The sequence below is a fragment of the Hemibagrus wyckioides genome, linkage group LG12, assembly GCF_019097595.1.
Source record: "Hemibagrus wyckioides isolate EC202008001 linkage group LG12, SWU_Hwy_1.0, whole genome shotgun sequence".
Lineage (NCBI taxonomy): Eukaryota > Metazoa > Chordata > Actinopteri > Siluriformes > Bagridae > Hemibagrus > Hemibagrus wyckioides.
The window spans coordinates 3,044,580-3,065,638 of record NC_080721.1 but is presented as its reverse complement, the minus strand read 5'-3'; the positions used below and the strand labels follow the sequence as shown (position 1 = coordinate 3,065,638).

The following is a 21,059-nucleotide window of genomic DNA, read 5'->3' as shown; positions in this document are numbered from 1 at the left end:
TAAAAATATAAACAAATTTAAAGCTAAACCATAAGCAAAAGTATCCATAATACTTATTTGAAACACAGTTGGCAGCAATCTTGTATTTGTTCTGTCAAAGGTGTTAACAGCATCCAGCTACAATACCCAGAATACAACATGGCCCACAGACATGGCCACCATGGATTACAACACCCCACAAACACACACACACACACACACATACACACACACACATACACACACACACACACACACAAACACACACAGTATATAAGGACTATCACACCAATCAGTCATTGTACAGTAAATGTCCTATGTACTTTTACCAGTAATTACCAAATTTTCCACTACCACATAGTTATGATCTTGTTTATAGTTTTTGCTCGTTGCTGATGGTACGACACATGACCATTGTCTGATCTTGTTTTTGTAACATTTATGCAAGTTTTATAAATAAATGTCTTGCTTACTTGCAGCTGTGTCCATATCTGTCACCCAGCAATGTTTTCCTTTGACATAGAATGTCAGCTGTGGGGCATTATGTAGACAGATATTGAGCTGACTTTTGTTGTTAATAAAAAGTTAATAAAAGTAAGACGAATTTTTTTAAAGAGTTGAAAGATAATTTTACAAACTTTTTTAATGATTTAAGATTAATGATGGGTTTGGTTTTATAAGTGCACATTAGTCACAAAACATATTAGGAGCATATCTGCATGTCTATGTATAAGCTTTAGTGTTTATGACCCTAACTCCAACACAGACCATCATTTCCTACAAAGAAAATCTTGCTCAGTCAGTAAGATTGAGAAACTGTATTTGAGTGTGAGTGAGGACACAGACAAAAGTGATAGAAACAGAGAGAGGAAGAGAAGACTGTAAACCTTATCCAGAGCAAATTACAAACACAAAAGGGTATTACATTTATACAAATGAGTAATTGAGGGTTAAAGGCATATGCATGCAGCAAGGGCAGTTAGTTGGGTGGCAAGAAGAACATGGCAGATGATCGTCGAAGAGAAGACGAAGATGACCGGAGTCCTGGATTACAGCACCAGATGTTTCTGATTATGGAGGACTTGTTAGATTAATTAAAACTGTTGGATTATGAAGAACAAGTCCTTGTGAAGCACAACATGAAACCTCTATCCAGGTAAAGTAAGACGTCTTCTTTAACTGTCTAGGTTTATTCAATTCAATTTATTTCAATTCAGTTTATTTTGTATAGCGCCTTTTACAGTGAACATTGTCTCAAAGCAGCTTTACAAAAGAAGAGAAACAGAGAAAGGGGAGGGGAATATGATGAATGAAAATACAAATAACTAAATAACTAGAAATGAGAATAAATAATTAAATGAATAAACTATTTGATCCCTAATGAGCAAACCTGTGGCTACGGTGCCAAGGAAAAACTCCCTGGGATGATATGAGGAAGAAACCTTGAGAGGAACCAGGCTGAGAAGGGAACCCATCCTCATTTGGGTGACACTAAACAGTAAATAATGTAACTGTAAGTTTCTAAGGTCATTATAGACACTAGTTTATCTGACGCAAATGACACTTACATTATTTATTAATAACGTCAAGGTTTTTAATCCAGATGTTGTGATTGTAAGTGTCATTGGGACACTTAGGGACCGAGTGCTAGTTCTTTAATTGTTTTTTGTTAGTGATGATATTCTGGGTACTGAAACCTTGTGTTGAGATTAATGTTGTCAATTCTATCATTAAAACATCATATATTGAATAGAACATGGAGCATGGGGTGAAATCTCATCAGATTATTTGAAAAATTGACCGCTAGAATGCCCAGGCTGTAATTTCCATCAAAATCATTATTTCTAACTCCGACATGTCAGCATGTCCTGTTCGTTTGCTATATTTTCTATTCAGACTATTTTCATGTGTGTTTCCGTGGAAAACAATAACATTTTTGAGCGATCCCAAAACGCTGGGATCACTCAAAACGCTGTGTGTGACAGGTCACCTCTAATATACCAGTAAGGGCTGACAATGAACTGGATGAAAAGACCATCACAAGCAAACATGATGCAGAATTTCTTGCCACTCAATCTCAATGATTTTAAAATCATCACAGTTATTTTATTCCTGAAGCATATACTGAGAAATGACTGTAAATGTTTAATACAATTGATTTTGCGTCCAGAACAGTGGTGTTCCCCCACAATTAACATTAGGATTATCTGCAGCATAAGCACAATAACTAGGGGAGAGTGGGGTACAAGAAGTACTTAGGATTCAAAGGCATAGGATTTTTCCATATGTCTGGTAAAAAAACAAAATTATAAATAAGAGCATGAGGCAAATGTGTTTTATTTCTTTGTTTGCGTATTTACTTATTGCTTAATTAACTGTGAATTAGATTTGATGATCCTTTCACTGTTTTAGCCACCTCCCATGACACGTCATATTCCATGGCAGATGCTGTCTGAGGGTCAGGGCTAAGTACCTGACTTCAATTCTGCAGGCTGTGTATGCAAGTAGAGACTATGTAGAGACTATAGATTAAAATGATACTATATTTGGCTAGTTTTTGAAAGAACACTAAACACAGAACTGAAAATGAACATCTGTGTGAAGTTTTACTTATGCTATGGTAAAATGATCTTTCCTTAGTGTGGTTATAGAAACCAGTAAAAACTGATTCGTTGTACCAGTGTACATGAAAAATCACTGAAAATTGACCAGTGATTTTGTAAACAAAAAAATGTTGCTGTTTGACATATAATCTGACACTACATAAAAAAACTAAACAAGTAATAAAAAGTAGTCAGACTCTGCATATCACTGAGCTTGGCTGGCTTTGACATCATGCTACTCAGTAAAATGAAGATGGGCCAATTTACTCACAGTGTACAGGGACACATCACAAGACCTGTACTTGTAAATAGTCTTCCTGTGAAGGCAGAGTACACAGTGTCTTCTCCCACCTGAGTCTTGTCTCTCTGGACAGTGCACAATTGCCATCTGCATCACTTTATGGTGGCTGGGTAGTGAACCAATAATGTAATGACAGTTTGCACTCCGTACCTGTCTGGGGAGAATAAAATGAAAATCTTAAGGGAACCACATGTACAACATGGACCAAAATACAAATGTTCAGAGTTCCTCTTCTGCTAATGGATTGACTGACATAAGAGAACTTATAAGTGTCTTGTCCAGTGCCGGAACTGACTGGTGAATAACTGCTAAATCTCTGTGGTCCTGTCAGATGCATGTATTTGGTTTTAAAGTCCCTTTGCCTTTATGCTGACATGGAAAATGTACATTTTCAGATTTCAGTGCATGCATGATGTCGGCACAATGTACAAAATTGTACCAAAATCTGACCACTTCCATCTCATTCCATCTAATTTTCTCCTCTTTTTCTCTCTTTCAGGCATTATTTTGTAGCAAGTTCATACACGCAAAGTAACCCTGGAGAACAGTTCTACATGTTCAGCGTCATCGCAGCTTGGCTCATAACACTGTGTGGCCGGTCATTCGAAACCCCACAAGAATATGATGACCCCAATGCGATTGTCTCAAACATCCTTACGCACCTCAGGGCACTGGTCAGTTACTACCACACAATAATACATGACTGTGTATGACTGTATGTGTGAGAGAGTGAGAATAAGAAAGAGAGTGTACTCTCTTTATGACTTGATTGTTTGTGTGGTTGATGTAGGGTGGGCTGGTTGAATTTCCTCCTTCAAAGCTGAAGTCTGGTTCAGGGGAACATGTGTGCTACGTCTTGGACCGCCTGGCAGAGGAAGCCCTGAATTGTAGACAGTTTGTCTGGAAGAGGTAAAGCACACTTAAGTGAGCTACAAGAATATTTAAGAAGCGCTCTTAATATTTTCTTCTTTGTCTCAGGCCTCTCTACCCCTCAGAGCAGTTGGAGGAGGAGTCTGTGCTGGAGGATGATGCCGAGCTCACGCTCAGCAAAGTGGAGGACTTGACTGTGAGACACACACACACACACACACTCAAACAATGTTACACATACAGTCAGGTCTATAAATGTGTGCACATTGACAAAGTGATTGTTTGACAGAGTGATATTCTGGTTTACCATAGTATATTGGAATTGAAATTAAATATTGAATATGTCCTCAGTGCAGACTGATGGCTTTAGTTTGATCATTTGAGTGTAATGTGAAAGTAATGTGAATGGTGTAAGAATTTACAGTGCATGTGTGTCTGTGTGTGTGTGTGTGTGTATACAGGACTACTCATGTAATCAACATTTACAGTATAGTGCTGTTTCCATTCCAGTATACTACTGTTTTGATGGGTACCACTGTAATGAGATTTTTGTTAGGATTTTTAGGGGACACTCTATTGTTTTGTTTAGACTGGAAACCAGAATATAGGTCCTACAGACTTGAAACTTGGTTGGTACCCTTAGACCTATCAGGAATGCTACATTCCTCTCAGGTCTCAGATGACCTCCTAGCTAGACTCATCATAAGACAAGGCATCCAGCAATGTCTTGCTGCAGCTGTGATTCACTTAAGGAGTTATGGAGGTTCCTGGATGAAATTTCTTATCAAGTAGTTCTTTCTGATCAAGAGGTCTTTTTGGTTGGGGAGTTTCTTTTGAAATTGTAATCTGTATATACAACATCTTCCTCTCTCTCTGACTTGTTGTGCACTTTTGAAGACAGTTGCCCTCTGTCTAAAGTAGTGGGTATGGGAAGTTCAGGGCAGTGTGGCACCAGGGCAATGGATAAAGGAAGGTCAGGATACAAGATAGCAGTTACATTCTTGCCACCGTGATTTTTGGTAGGGTCCACCATGCAGAAATCACAGTGGCTTGACTGATCAGTGGGTTCCTGCAAAATTCATGGTATAGCAAACCTCATGGCCCTCTTTTCCTCTCTATATGCAAAATAATAAACTAAAATTCTATGGGGGGAAAAAAGAAATTGATATCACCCATGAGTTCTGTGTGCGATTCTTGCAACCTTTTTTATATGCTATATTTTTGACCAGTCTTTGTAGTGCTTGCATTTACTGAGTTTCTGGTGTCTCTGCCAAGCCTTAAATGCTTCAGTTCCTGCGTTAATTGCTGTAATTCCTACACAATTCAGCCAGTTTGGATGCAAATTCAATTTAATTTAAATTCCAATATGCTGAGGTAGACAGCTGAACAACACTACATATACAATACAGCATTAAATCCTGTCTGTTCATAGGAGGAGGCTGCCGAGTTTGAAGACGTTATTGATCTGGAGGAACTGAAGTCCAGAACTAGTCAGAGTGTAAGTTTAAGAACAAGCAGCATGTATTTCATGGTCTGAACTAAGAGACCTGCACAGGACTCTAATGAAACATGTTCTATGTTACTATGTAATCAGAATGCTTACTCATAGTCATTGTATTTACTTCTGGCGGCATGTGGTACAAGTGTTTATTTCTTGTAAAAATCACAAGTCTTTTTTTGTCAGGATGTTAATAAGCATCCACTGTCTAATGTTTTTTTTACACATTCCTCAACTTTATTAAGTTGGTGCCTATATATAAGGAGAAGGCCTTAAACAGAACATTGTGGAACAATAAACTTTACCGTGGTATGCGTGAGAAGTCACTATTTACATCTACAACCTGACAACCATCAATCAAACAAGACCTGAGCCTGTAGAGGGCTATTACTCCAACAGTATAATCGATGGTGTCACAAGTTGCAAAAATTCAATAGGTCATTTTTAAGTCCAATCAGAATTTAATACAGGTGAACCATCTTAGTGTGATGAATGGAAGTTGGAAGCTTGATGTCTCACGTATGCAGTCTGATATATAAATGTGACCATTTTATTGTTTAATTAAAAATAAAATAAATCTTTGTGAAAATATGTTTGTAAGTGAAAATGTGTATGTGTAAAGGAGGAGAGAGGGCAGGGACCAGAGATGATCCTGCAGTCAGTGACCGATTCTGCAGAATGGAATTTGGAGATAGAGAGGGTTCTGCCCCAACTCAAAGTCTCTGTCCGCACAGATATTAAGGTTAGAACTTCCATTTTCAGAAATCACATATTACTTACATTGCAAAGACATCAAATAAATCCTCATGATAACATCATGAATCCCAAACATTTAAACATGGTATTTAGATTTGTTTTGTTTGCTCAAATTAAATGCTCTGTCCAGGCCTGACAATCCAAATATTTTAGCAGTTATCTAAATTATTATTATTAATAATAATAATATAATATATTATTATTATATTTAACAAGTAATTATGGTTGTGGAAATAATTCAGGATTGGCGGTGCCATGTGAGCCAAATGCGTCAACACCAAGATGGCATCAAAAGCTCTTTGAAAGAGGCCAAGGTATGTTGCACATGTTTACTTTGGGCTCAATTTTGTGTATTTTTTTCACTCTGTGCTTTTGAACTCATTGAATATGTATGTTCCAGGCATATCTAGATAAACTGCTGGAAGAGATCAGTAAGACTCAAGAGAAAGTGAGCAGCAGAGAGAAGTACATCAACACACAGCTAGAACACCTAATCACAGACTACAGGAATGCACAATCAAAATTCTGTGAGGTAAAATCCTAAGCAAGTGAAAGTTGATAGGGAGTAAAAATCTCAAATATTGCAGCAATCTGACTGCAGAATATAATTATTTTTAAAAAAACAAATTAAGCTTTCTTTATTCTTGGATGGCTTCAGTTTTATGTTACTGATGTTTTTGTGTTTTCTGAATTATGTGTCCTCAAAATGGCTGAAAATGAAGTGTTACTGCATGTCTGAAGCATTTTTCATATGTTCATAAGAAGATTGGTATTGTAGACAGAGACTGCAATACTAAGACTTAAGTTGTTTTTGACAACCCTAATTTAAATGCCAAAATGCTTTTACGTTTAGTTAAAAGGTTTCAAATTTAAGAAGATCAGATTTTAGCAACTAGTCTTTTGTGACTGGTGTTCTATTTGCCACACATATACCAATCAGCTATAACATTAAAAACACTGGCAGGTGAAGTGAATAACACTGACTGAACTCACATCTATGTCTTTAAATTACTTAAAACTTATTGTAACCTAGGATATACAAATGACTAGTAGTAAATACTGCTGATCAGATATTGACACTTCATAAGGTATAGCTGATTTTAAATTATATGATTATATATTATATTTCTTATTATATTATATTTCTTTTGCAAATTATGCTTATGTCACATTTTTGGCTTTTACAAAGGTCTGCTTTAAGAATAAAAAATGCCACCTGTCAAGGAGTAGGATATATGAGACAATACTTGAACAGTCAGTTCTCAAAGTTATGTTATGATATGATATGATGGAGGCATGAAAAAATGGGCAGCATAAGAATGTGTCAAGGGCCATACTGTGGTGGCTAGATGACTGGGTCGGAACATTTCCAAAATGGCAGGTCTTGTGAGGTGTTCCCAGTATGCAGTGGTTAAGACCTAATAAAGGGGGTCCGAAGAAGCACAATCAATGACAGGATTGAAGATGGTCAATGCTCATTGATGCGAGTAAGGCGTGAAGGCTAGACTGTCTGTTTCGATCCCTGTTCACTTCATACCTTATATATATCCCACACCTTGACAGGTGGCATTGTAATGAGATCATTTGTGATCACTTCACCTGTCAGTGGTTTTATGTTTGACTGATGAGTGTATACTATTTCATGTCTCTTATGTGTGGAGTAAAAACACTGGTTAATCATAAATAAGCACTTCATTTTTACAAGTCAAATAGTGAATATCAGCACATTAATTTTGTGTGTGTGTCTGTGTGTGTATAGGTCAAGGAGCTGCATCAGCAGGCCAGTAGAGGAGTGACTGAGAGAACTAGAACTATAGCAGAGGTGATATATCCACTACTGATACTCTCCCCTCACAGAGAAACTTCATGTAATCCACAAGTTTCAAAAATTCTCCTAAACATTTTGGTGTTTTCCCTGCTCTATCACAGCTACTTCAACTCAGTAAGGGCTGATTAAGTTTATAATATTAATCAGATGTGTAAATACAGAGAAAACACTACAGTGTGCATGGCAGGAGGAATTCCAGACCAGGGTTGGGAACCGATTATATATATATACACACTACTCACAAAAAGTTCAGGATATTGGGCTTTCGGGTGAAATATCAGGATGCACCTAAAATGCACTGTAACCTTTCCAGGTGAACTTAATTTGACCTTCTCTAAACTTTTGAATGCACATGTCCAACTGTTCAGTGTTTCAGTACTTTCTGCAGAACTTGCTGCTCTCTAACAAGGTGCTTAACGGCAAAATTCACAACTGGTGTTTGATCCATGAATCCACCAATAAATTTTCTGGTTCAATTAGAATTGGTATTTAAACAGTCCTCTTCATCATGCTGTTCACATTTTGACATCATGAGACCAAGACCACACCTAACAATTGATCAACAGTACCTCGCCTTTGTGAGGCTTCAAACAGGATGTTCTCAGAGGGAAGTGGCCACTGAGCTTCGAGTGTCTCAGACTGTCATCAGCAGGTTGGGACAGAGATACAGAGAGACTGGAAGAGTCAAGGAAAGTCCAACATAGGCCTAATTTCATCTTCATGGACGACAGTGCTCCAGCTCATCGAGGTCACATCATTAGGGAACGGCGGCTGGAGGCTGGGGTACCTCAAATGGAGTGGCCTGCACTTTCTCCAGACCTGAATCCCATAGAAAATCTATGGGATCAGCTGAGTCGCCGTGTAGAGGCTCGTAACCCTGCACCCCAGAACCTCAATGACCTGAGGGCCACCCTTCAAGAAGAGTGGAATGCCATGCCTCAGCAGACAATAAGTCGACTCGTGAACAGCATGAGCAACTTTTTACATTTTCCATAAATTTCACCCAAAAGCCAAATATCCTTTGTGAGAAGTGTATATACACATAATGCCTCATTCAACATGCCTGACAGTCATATAAGCAAGTATTCATGTGTCAAGTTTTCATAGCATCTAATGACATTTTTCTAACATTATACACAGATCAATGAGGAGCTTGAGAAAGTGAAGCAGGAGATGGATGAGAAGGGCAGCAGCATGTCAGACGGAGGTGAATGCATATACCCTGTTATTGTAGATTTTGAACATTTGTTTATATATATATAATCAGTTGTGCTCATAAGTATATATATATATATATAATCTGTTCATTCATACCCAGATAAAGTGATGTTTGTTTTTGTAGTTCCAGTAGTAAAGATCCAGCAGAGTCTGACTAAGTTAAAGCAGGAGATCCAGGAGATGGATGTGCGCATGGGGGTTGTGGAACAAACACTGTTGCAGGCCAAACTCAAGGAAAAGAGCAACATGACCAGAGACATGCATGCCACACACATCACAGAGATTACTACACACACCTACTCATAACCACACACAGAATACACACAATACAGTGAAGGGAAAAATTATTTGATCCCCTGATGATTTTGTACGTTTGCCCACTGACAAAGAAATGATGAGTCTGTAATTTTAATCACCGACGTCAGACATTTCTTGTAGTTGGCCACCAGGTTTGCAGACATCTCACATCTCAAGGAATTTGGGCCCACTCCTCTTTGCAGATCCTCTCCAAGTCATTAAGGTTTTGTGGCTGACCCTTCAGCTCCCTCCACAGATTTTCTATGGGTTAGGGTTAGGGTTAGGGTTAGTGATTAAGGTCTGGAGACTGGCTAGGCCACTACAGGACCTTAATGTGCTTCTTTTTGAACCACTCCTTTGTTGCCTTGGCCATGTGTTTTGGGTCATTGTCAGGAGGTTCTCATCCAAGATTTAGCGGTATATGGCCCCGTCCATCGTCCCTTTGAGGCGGTGCAGTTGTCCTGTCACCTGGGGATGGTGTACTTGGGGTCATAGGCAGCATTACTTTGACCACAACACTTTCACCCAGTTCTCCTCTGAATCATTCAGATGTTCACTGGCAAACTTCAGATGAGCCTGTACATGTGCTTTCTTTAGCAGGGGGACCTTGCGGGTGCTACTGGATTTCAGTCTTTCACGGCGTAGTGTGTTACCAGTTGTTTTCTTGGTGACTATGGTCCCAGCTGCCTTGAGATCATTGACAAAATCCTCCAGTGTAATTCTGGGCTGATTCCTTGCCGTTCTCATGATCATTGAAACTCCATGAAGTGAGATCTTGCATGGAGCCCCAGACCGAGGAAGATTGACAGTCCTTTTGTGGAAGTTTGGAATCTGATTGGTTGCTTCCTTCTGTGGACAGGTGTCTTTCATACAGTTAAGGAGCTGAGATTAAGAGCACTCCCAGAGAGTGCTCCTACTGTAATCTCAGCTCCTTACCTGTATAAAAGACACCTGGGAGCCAGAAATCTTTCTGATTGATAGGGGATCAAATACTTATTTCACTCATTAAAATGCAAATCAATGTAGAACTTTTCTGAAATGCGCTTTTCTGGATTTTTTTGTTGTTATTCTGTCTCTCACTGTAATTTTAATGGTAGGTGTATTTGAACAGACTGATCATTTCTTTGTCAGTGGGCAAACGTACAAAATCAGCAGGGGATCAAATCATTTTTTCCCTCACTGTACATGGTAACATATAGTAATATTACAAAAGGACCCCTACCAACTGTAAAATATATTGAATATTTGTTGTTTTGGTGATTCTGAAGTGTTTTGCAGGGAAAACAATTATTACTTTTATGCTTTCGACAAGTCCAGTATCAGTTGGCTTCTGGAGAACCTTCAGAATGTTATCCTGACCATAATTCACTTAATGTAAACAAATAATGACATAATAAAATATGGTATCAGAAAAAAATGATTGATATTTCTGTATGATTGAAACAATGATTCACATGCTCACTAGCTGTTATCATCTATATCACAAACAGACAATTTTGCAAAAACAGACATTTGTAACAATCTGGGGTTAACTGTAACATTATGAACATTATTATCACTTCTCAAAACACTTTCAAAAATGTGTGTGATACATTTGAACATCATAAGCCTGAGCAAAATATGCAAATATGCACCAATCCAAACATTTATGTGTATTTGTTAAAGTTTGCTGAATTAATCAATGTGAAAGTTTGGGGCGAAAAAAGGTCAGAGGGGAGGCGCAAATTGTTTCCAAGAGAAAACCACAAAGTCAGGTATTAATTTTGGTACTCAGTTTATTTTATTGCTTTTTAATAATAATGTGCATAAAACCTATAAAAATATAATATTTTTAAATTTATTACATTTAAAAAATTGAATTAAAAATATTATAAAATAATTATAATTAAAAAATATTTTTAAAGCATGTTGATAGGGATTCTCCATTTGCATTTTCTTTTTGAGCTGGAGAGGCGGAGCTTAAGCACGCGTTTTATGTATAGCTTGCAGTGCAGACTAGTGGTGGTAAAAACTATTCTTTTTAAAGACTCTGGTTTCATTGAGTCACTGGAATTAATGGAGTCAGTGATTCTTTTATAGCCCTGTACAAACTCTAATCATGCTGGGAAATAGTGGTGGATCTTGTCATCTGCTCAAAAGGAGGAGTCTACGGTCTGCAACCCCTTTGCAGTCATACATGGCTTCTGTCTTGGAGACAGTCCTGTAATCAATGCACTTGGCAATATAGTTAGTCACTGATTCCTCAAAGTTGGCAGAATAGACAATGGTTGCAGTCTCCTTGAACATGTACCACTCAGTGTGCTCGAAACAGAAAATGACAAATTTTCATGAGCATGTGTAACTCAGTTAGCAAACTGCACTCCCAAATAAGTCACAATGAAAATAAAGCACTGATTTATAAAGGGTGGGACAATTTTATAGTTTACTATTTCTTACAGCCCAACTTACTTACCAACTTGTTACTAATGTAATAAACACAAAAAAGTATTCATTTGACCCTTTTTAGGATTCTGCACTTGCATCCACCGAGGTCTTCATAACATCACATCATCCTCATGCTTAAATCCCTAATGATTAAAACGTTGTTTATTTCTAGCACAATTATCCATACCCTGAAAAAACAAAATCACATTTCAGTAACAAGATTTTGAAATCTTTTACAAATTCATCAATATATGTTAATATTGATTAACAATTAATAAAGAGAACTAGAATGTTGCATTTCCAGAAGAAAATGCGTGTGTTTGCGAAAAGCAAAGCAATATGTTGCTTAAACTATTGCAATACATTGTCAAATAGTATATACAAGCTAAAGTCACAGGTTAAAAAGTTTAAAGGTAGTTCATGTGGCTGTAGAGTAAGACTTGAAGCTATAGGAAGAGTTTAAAGACGATGAGTCCTTAAAAAACCTCTTCACTCACTCTAGCTGAAGTCACACACAGCAGCGGTCTGAAGTCCGTGACAAATACATTTAAAAATCCATACAACATAAACTATAATACTAAGGACGGAAAGTAAGCTGTCCTAGCTTCATAAAGTACATCGTGTGCAACTTGGTGCTAACAGTGCAAGACAAAAGACAGTGCAAAGAGACAATACAGTACGTATAGCAGCAGTTGAATAATGTGCAAATACAATTCAAATAATACATTATTTAATACATGTACCCTAATAATAAATACAAGTGACAAATTATAAAATAGCAATATATTAAACTATAAACAAAACAGAAAAATACTATTTGAACATCAAATATTTAAATATAAAATACATGTAACGTTGTAAGAATACAAGCGCTATATGCAACATATCTATATTTTCTTTATTTTGTTGAGCAACTGCTCTTTTGTCATCGTCTCTGTCACTGGACAATAAATTCTGGCCTTGTCCTGGCTATGTCCAGTTGCTGATGTCCTAGAACGACCACACTTTCTGCAAGTGTCGGCCTTCACCTAATGTATGCACGTGGTTGACGTGGCACAGGTGGTTGAAATGCTGTTGGAGGAACACGGCTTGGTTGATGGACCATCACGTAGGGTGGAGTGCTGCTGGGCTGGGGAGTGCTGGTTGCTGAGGCTCCAGGGTCTATGTCCAGGGTCCGAATGTGGGTTCGGTGTGTGGGGACCATGCTTGATAAAAGTGCTGGGCTCGATGGAAACAGCACCAGCTTGCGCCAGTATGCCTAAAACATGAGGAAAAAAATATACATTAACAGTCTACATATATGACAGTAAAATTTAAGCAGTGGGTAAAGAGTTTAGGTGAGATATTTCAGATGTAATATACTGAGATATTTATATACCAAATTCTCCTCAATAACTTGAGTAGGAGAATCTGAAAAAAGTGATGTGTCCACAGGCCTGCACTGGACATTTACTTATCTGTAACATTAAAAAAAACACTGTCAGTTGGCACACAACCTATAGATTACACGGTATGGCTTTATGTCTTTTCTATACATACCCTCTGGTGAGGAGCAGGTCTGTCCCCCGCGACATGGGTTCGATTCCCGGTCAGGGAAGAGGGCTTTTCTTTCGCCCTCAGCTCAAGCTGATTTATTTTTCCATGTACTTCCCATTGAACCAGTGTTCCCTTCAGTTATTCAGATCTTAAGGTTCCTTTTCTTACATTGCCCGTTTCTTACTTTTCCCCACAATATTTTTCATGAATTTCATGAAGTTATCTCTACATTATTTACATGCATCCAAGTTATATACTGTGACATTTACAGATACAAGACATCAAATTACCCAGGACACAAAGTACCCAGGAAATGATCTTCTATATATGAATCATTTATAACAGTATTCATTATTTTTTTTGTTTTTTTTTTGCAAGATTACTCCTGAGAACTAATCAATATGTAAACTGAAGTTCATTGACAATGATCTCTTGTATTTTCTTTATTTTATTAATGACTGGTAATATTATGCATTGTTACGAAAGTATAAGAAACTTAAAAGTAATAATATTTAAATATCCATGAAATTATCAATCAGTGACAGTCAATAATTAGTATTGGGCACATATTTACAAATGTGTTTGATCAAACATGGTTTAAAAAATAATGAAATGACAAAATTTTAAAAATGGAAAACATTCTAAAGAACAAACAGTAAAAAACAAAACAAAAAAAACATTATTTGGCTTGAACATCCTGCCCTTTATAATCCCGCAGAGGTGGACGAAGTACACAACTTCCTTACTTGAGTGAAAGTACAAATACTACTGGTCAAACATTACTCCATTACAAGCAAAAGTTGTAAAGACAGATTTTTACTTAAGTAAAAGTACAGAAGTACTTGTTTTTAAAAGTACTTAAGTATCAAAAGTAAATGTCAACGCATTGCTTTATTATTGTTGCATTGTTGTATGCAATACTTACAGTACCTTTTGTAGCATCCTAGTGAATATACTGACCAGTTTGTAGTATCTGTGGAATTAAGAGCTTTTAGAATGTTACAAAACCTATAGAAATTAAACAACTGAATTGACAAAAAAGACAGGTATAATCATTTTCATTTTTAATTTCACACTCCTACCACCCCCAACAAAAAAGTACAGGTACATCTCAAAAAATTAGAATATCATGAAAATGGTCAATATTTTTTGTCACTCAGTTCAGAAAGTGAAACCCATATATTATATAGATTCATCACACAGAGTGAAATATTTCAAGCCTTTATTTCTTGAAATTGTGATGATTATGGCTTACAGATAAGGAAAACCCAAAATTCTGTGTCTCAGAAAATTAAAATATTACATAAGATCAATAAAAAAAAGGATCTTTCAAACAGAAATGTCAGACTTCAGAAAAGTATGTTCATTTCTATGCACTCAATACTTGGTTGGGCCTCCTTTTGCATGAATTACTGCATCAATGCGGCATGGCATGGAGGCAATCAGCCTGTGGCACTGCTCAGGTGTAATGGAAGCCCAGGTTGCTTTGATAGCGGCCTTCAGGTCATCTGCATTGTTGGGTCTGGTGTCTCTCATCTTCCTCTTGACAGTACCCCATAGATTCTCTATGGGGTTCAGGTCAGGCGAGTTTGCTGGCCAATCAAGCACAGTAACACCATGGTCACTGAACCAGTTTATGGAACCTTTAGCAGTGTGGGCAGGTGCCAAGCCCTGCTGGAAAATGAAATCAGCATCTCCATAAAGCTTGTCAGCAGAAGGAAGCATGAAGTGCTCTAAGATTTCCTGGTAGATGGCTGCATTGACTGTGGACCAACACCAGTAGATGACATGGCAGCCCAAATCATCACTGACTGTGGACACTTCACACTGGACTTCAAGCAACATGGATTCTGTGCCTCTCCACTCTTACTCCAGACTCTGGGACATTGATTTCCAAATGAAATGCAAAACTTACTTTCATCTGAAATGAGGACTTTGGACCACTGAGCAACAGTCCAGTTCTTTTTCTCCACAGCCCAGGTAAGACGCTTCTGAAGTTGTCTCTGGTTCAGGAGTGGCTTGACACGAGGAATGCGACATTCGTAGGCCATATATAGTATTCGTCTGAAGCTCCCCCAAATTCTTGAATGGATTTTGCCTGACAATCCTCTCAAGGCTGCGGTTATCCCTTTTGCTGGTGCACCTTTTCCTACCACACTTTTTCCTTCCACTCAACTTCCTATGAATATGCTTGGATACAGCAGTCTGTGAACAACCAGCTTCTTTAGCAATGACCTTTTGTGGCTTACCCTCCTTGTGGAGGGTGTCATTGACTGTCTTCTGGACAACTGTCAAGTCAGCAGTCTTCCCCATGATTGTGTAGCCTACTGACCCAGACTGAGAGACCATTTAAAAGCTCAGGAAACCTTTGCAGGTGTTTTGAGGTAATTAGCTGATTAGGGTGTGACACCATGACTTTCCAATATTGAACTTTTCCACAATATTCTAATTCTCTGAGACACAGAATGTTGGGGTTTTCCTTATCTGTAAGCCATAATCATCACAATTTCAAGAAATAAAGGCTTGAAATATTTCACTCTATGTGCAAATGGGTTTCACTTTCTGAACTGAGTGACAAAAAATATTGACCTTTTTCATTATATTCTAAATTTTGAGATGTACCTGTACGCATCTATGTGTATCCACTCATGCACATTTCAATCAAATGGTCTGTAAATGAAGACTGGTCAGAAAAAAAAAATTTAACCTGCTTTAAAACCCAGCTACACAACTGTAGCTGTACAACCACCCAACAGCAAAACTGCTTTAACAAAGAGTTATATATGTTTCCACAATTCATTTACACCGTTTTAATATGCATTTACACCATTGTCCAGGCTCCTCCCTCCTGTGTGCAATGCGTTGTGGGCAATATTACCCATTAGAGTGTGCATTGTTCTGCACTTTGAATTTCTACCGGAAGTAGTAGACCATCCAGGAATTTTTGGAATACTCTTTTCAGTATACTACGATTTGGGGCATACTAATTCTATTTTTGAATACTATATAGGACACATAGTATGAGAATTTGGACACAGCATACGTTTTTGTGTGTTAACTAACATCATTACCAATGCGTTGGTGGTGTATAATATACAAAGCATATCTTCATCCATTTTGTCAGCAATTGATCAACTGAGTTCAAAAAATTATGGAAAACCACTGAACTTTACAACATGTGATGCTACAAGAGTGAAAAAAATCATCCTATGATTAATGTAACTACTTTCTACTCAATGACCTTGACAGAAATGTAGTGGAGTAAAAGTAGAGTATTTGTCTTTCAAATGTAGTGAAGTTAAAGTAAAAAGTATCCAGAAAAAATAATACTCAAGTAAAGTACAGATACTCAAAAAGTGTACTTAAGTAGAGTACTCAAGTAAATGTACTTCTTTACTGTCCACCTCTGGAGGTCGCATCATTAGGGAACAGCTGCCGGAGGCTGGGGTACCTCAAATGGAGTGGCCGGCACTTTCTCCAGACCTTCCGGAAATCTAACAGCAGCAGACACTCCTCTATTTACATCAACGGGTCTGAAGTGGAGCGTGTCTCCAGCTTTAAGTTCCTGGGTGTCCACATCTCTGAGGATCTGTCCTGGCATCTGAAGACCTCATCTCTGGTTCGGAAGGCGCAACAGTGTCTTTACTTCCTAAGGAGACTGAAGAAAGTTCACCTATCCCCCAAGATCCTGACCAACTTTTACCGCTGCATCATTGAGAGCATCTTGACGAGCTCCATCACAGTGTGGCATGGCAGCTCCACAATGTGTGAAAAGAAATCATTGCAAAGGGCTGTGAAAACCGCCCAACGCATCATCGGCACCCAACTACCTGCCATTGGGTCTCTTCACCATAGTAGATGTCTGCGCAGAGCACACAAAATAATCAAAGACTCCTCCCACCCGAGTCACAAACTGTTCAACCTTCCATCCAGGAGGAGATACAGGTCCATCCTCACCAGAACCAGTAGGTTTAGGGCCAGTTTTTTTCCTTCAACCATAAATCTACTGAACTCTACACTACACCGCTAGGACACTCGTGTCTTTCTACAGTTACCACGTTACAGTTCTGCTCCACTCTGTACATTCTGTTAATATAATATTTTTCACTGTTAAACATTCTGTTGTACATTCTGTTATAATATAATTTGTTCTCAGTGTGTAATATAATTAATGTACATATTGTCCATTTCATAGATTACACCTAGTATTATCTATTTGTCTATCTATTTATATACATTTACATATACTATATTTATACATACTATATAATATATGTATATTATCTGTTACTGTTGTACATACATTGTACATAATGCACACATTTTTAGCACAATTATAATTACACCTGTCACTTTATCTACTGTAAATACTACTTGCACATACCTCTCTATGCACACTCTGACATAGCCTTATTTATCGATGTACATATTTACATATTTATCTGTACCTGTTCATTGGCAGAATTTCTACTATTTGCACTTCCGGTAGATGCTAAAGAGCATTTCATTGCTATGTACCTGCACTCTGCAATGACAATGAATTCAAATTCAAGACATTCAAGAAGCTTTTATTGTCATTTCAACCACATATAGCTGGCGCAGTACATAGTGAAATGAAACAACGTTTCTCCAGGACCTGATGCTACATAAACATACAACAACAAGTTCAACACAAAACAACAAACAACACCACAGAGCTAGGACAGAAGTTTGTCTTAGCCACGTAAAGTGCACAGTGTGCAGCTAGGTGCAAACAGAGCATAGACAAGACAGTGCAAAAAGACAATAAATACAATAAAGACAACACAAAAGAACACAGGACACTTAGCGCTGAAAAGAAATAAATGAACGTGTACTGGAATGTAAGTGAAATAAAATAGATAAAGTGAAATGATGTAAAAAATAAAAAAAAAGTATTGTGCAAAAATATTGTGCAAAAATACACAGCAGCGGTTGAGGTAGTGCAAATAGAATAAACATAAATATAACTATAGCAGCGGATGACAGGTAGAGGTAGTGCAGTAAGTAATGAACAGTATAAATTATGTGTGTGTGTGTGTGTGTGCGTCCACACAGTCAAGAGAGAGTGTGTGTATCTGTGTGTGAGAGAGACAGAGAGTTAATATACAGTTCAGTCCTGAGTGAGAGTGTGTGTGTGTGTGTGTGTGAGAGAGTGTAGAACAGTTCAGTCCTGAGTGAGAGTGTGTGTGAGAGTGTAGAACAGTTCAGTCCTGAGTGAGAGTGTGTGTGAGAGTGTAGAACAGTTCAGTCCTGAGTGAGAGTGTGTGTGAGAGTGTAGAACAGTTCAGTTCTACTGGGAAAAGGAAAGAAACTGTTACACAGTCTGGTTGTGAGGGCCCGAATGCTCCGGTACCTCTTTCCAGATGGCAGGAGGGTGAAGAGTGTGTGTGAGGGGTGTGTGGGGTCAGCCACAATGCTGTTGGCTTTGCGGATGCAGCGTGCGGTGTAAATGTCTGTGATAGAGGGGAGAGAGACTCCGATGATATTCTCAGCTGTCCTCACTATCCGCTGAAGGGTCTTGCGATCCGAGACGGTGCAGTTCCCAAACCAGGCAGTGATGCAGCTGCTCAGGACGCTCTCGATGGTCCCTCTGTAGAACACAGTCAGGATGGGGGAAGGGAGATGGGCTTTCCTCAGCCTCCTCAGGAAGTAGAGGCGCTGCTGGGCTTTCTTGGTGATGGAGCTGGTGTTGAGTGACCAGGTGAAGTTCTCCGCCAGATGGACACCAAGGAATTTGATGCTCTTGACGATCTCCACAGAGGAGCCATCGATGGACAGCGGAGAATGGTCACACTGTGCTCTCCTGAAGTCAACAACCATCTCTTTGGTCTTGTCGTCGTTCAGGGAGAGGTTGTTGGCTCTGCACCAGGCTGTTAGATGTTGCACCTCCTCTCTGTATGCTGACTCGTGGTTCTTGCTGATGAGACCCACCATGGTCGTGTCATCAGCGAACTTGACGATGTGGTTGGAGCTGTGCATTGCTGCACAGTCGTGAGTCAGCAGAGTGAACAGCAATGGACTGAGCACACAGCCCTGAGGCGCTCCAGTGCTCAGTGTGGTGGTGCTGGAGATACTGCTCCCGATCCGGACTGACTGAGGTCTCCCAGTCAGGAAATCCAGGATCAAGTTGCAGAGAGAGGTGTTCAGGCCCAGGAGACTCAGCTTCTTAATCAGCTGCTGAGGGATGATTGTGTTGAATGCTGAACTGAAATCTATGAACAGCATTCGAACGTAGGAGTCTTTGCAGTCCAGGTGTGTGAGGGCCAGATGGAGGGTTGTGGTGATGGCGTCTTCCGTGGAACGGTTAGGACGATACGCAAACTGCAAGGGGTCCAGCTGGACGGAGCGAGGGTGGTAGCTGTGACTTGATATGCCTCGTGACGAGCCTCTTGAAGCATTTCATCATGATTGGTGTGAGTGCAACGGGACGGTAGTCATTGAGGCAGGAAACCGTGGACTTCTTTGGCACAGGGACGATGGTCGTTGTCTTGAGGCACGTAGGGATGATGGAGCTGCTCAGCGAGATGTTGAAGATGTCAGTGAAGACATCTGCTAGCTGCTCTGCACACTCCCTGAGAACTCTGCCAGGAATGTTGTCTGGTCCAGCAGACTTCCGTGGGTTAACTCTGCATAGAGTTCTCTTCACGTCAACCGTGGTGAGACAGAGCACTGGGTCATTAGGAGGAGGGATGGTCTTCCTCGCTGTTGTGTTGTTCTGTGCCTCAAACCGAGCGTAGAAGTCTTTCAGCGTATCTGGAAGGGAGGCATCACTGTCACAGGAAGGTGAAGTTGTCCTGTAGTTAGTGATCGCCTGAATGCCCTGCCACATGCGCCGGGAGTCTCTGCTGTTCTGGAAGATGGCTCGGGACAGTTTGGCCCTTGCTGTTTTTAAGGCCGCCCTGTCCCCTGTTCTGAAGGCAGAGTCTCTCTATCTAAGTTGAATCTATCTATCTATCTATCTATCTATCTATCTATCTATCTATCTATCTATCTATCTATCTATCTATCTAATGCACAGGGTTTCACTCTGTCCACCAGGTGCCTCAAAAGCGATGGGCCAAAACCTTCAGAGCACCTACAGTCCTCCAATCTACCAGCTGAGCACCTCAAGGGAGGGCTCAGGGCCGCCTTTGGTTCAGCCGATCCACCTACTGGCGTGTCTTTTGGAGGTGAGATGACACCAGAGAACACCGGGTGTACACGCACGGGGACTCTGGACAGACTGCAAACTGGTGACCCTGCAGCTGAGAGGTGGGACCTCTTTTAAGTCTTCTGAGACAGTCTGTGCAGACATTCTGTTGATCTTAAAGCGAATTTGTTTAAACTGCTGTTTCCTCAGGTGTAACTCATCCGGAATTGCCGTAAATCGCCACTAGGGGCCAATCCTAGGTGCTGCGCCCAGCTGCACGAGGCCCACACCCGTGTCCGTGTCTCCCTGGTGGTCTAGTGGCTAGGATTCGGCGCTCTCACCGCCGCGGCCCGGGTTCGATTCCCGGTCAGGGAAGCGAGCTCTTTTTCGCTCCTGGCCAGAGCTAGCGTCTGCAAGAAGCACACGCGCTGAAACGGCATGCTTCCCGGAGGCTGGTAAAAGCCGTCCTTCGAGCCGGATTTGAACCAGCAACCTAAGGATGTCCATTGGTAAGCACCTACAGTTCTCCGCACTACCAGCTGAGCTATTGAAGGGAGGGCTCAAGGCTGCCTTTGGGCCGCGACCGGGCAAACGGGACC

General features: G+C 39.7%; 1 non-coding gene and 1 pseudogene across 1 annotated transcript; both read left to right on the top strand.

Annotated features, from left to right (window-relative positions):
- The first annotated feature begins 980 nt into the window (after positions 1-980).
- LOC131362808 (intraflagellar transport protein 57 homolog) lies at positions 981-9,440 on the top strand (annotated as a pseudogene).
- Positions 9,441-20,763: 11,323 nt separating this feature from the next.
- trnae-cuc (transfer RNA glutamic acid (anticodon CUC)) lies at positions 20,764-20,835 on the top strand. Its single transcript has one exon. It is a non-coding gene; the product is annotated as a tRNA-Glu (tRNA).
- The last annotated feature ends 224 nt before the right edge of the window (positions 20,836-21,059 follow it).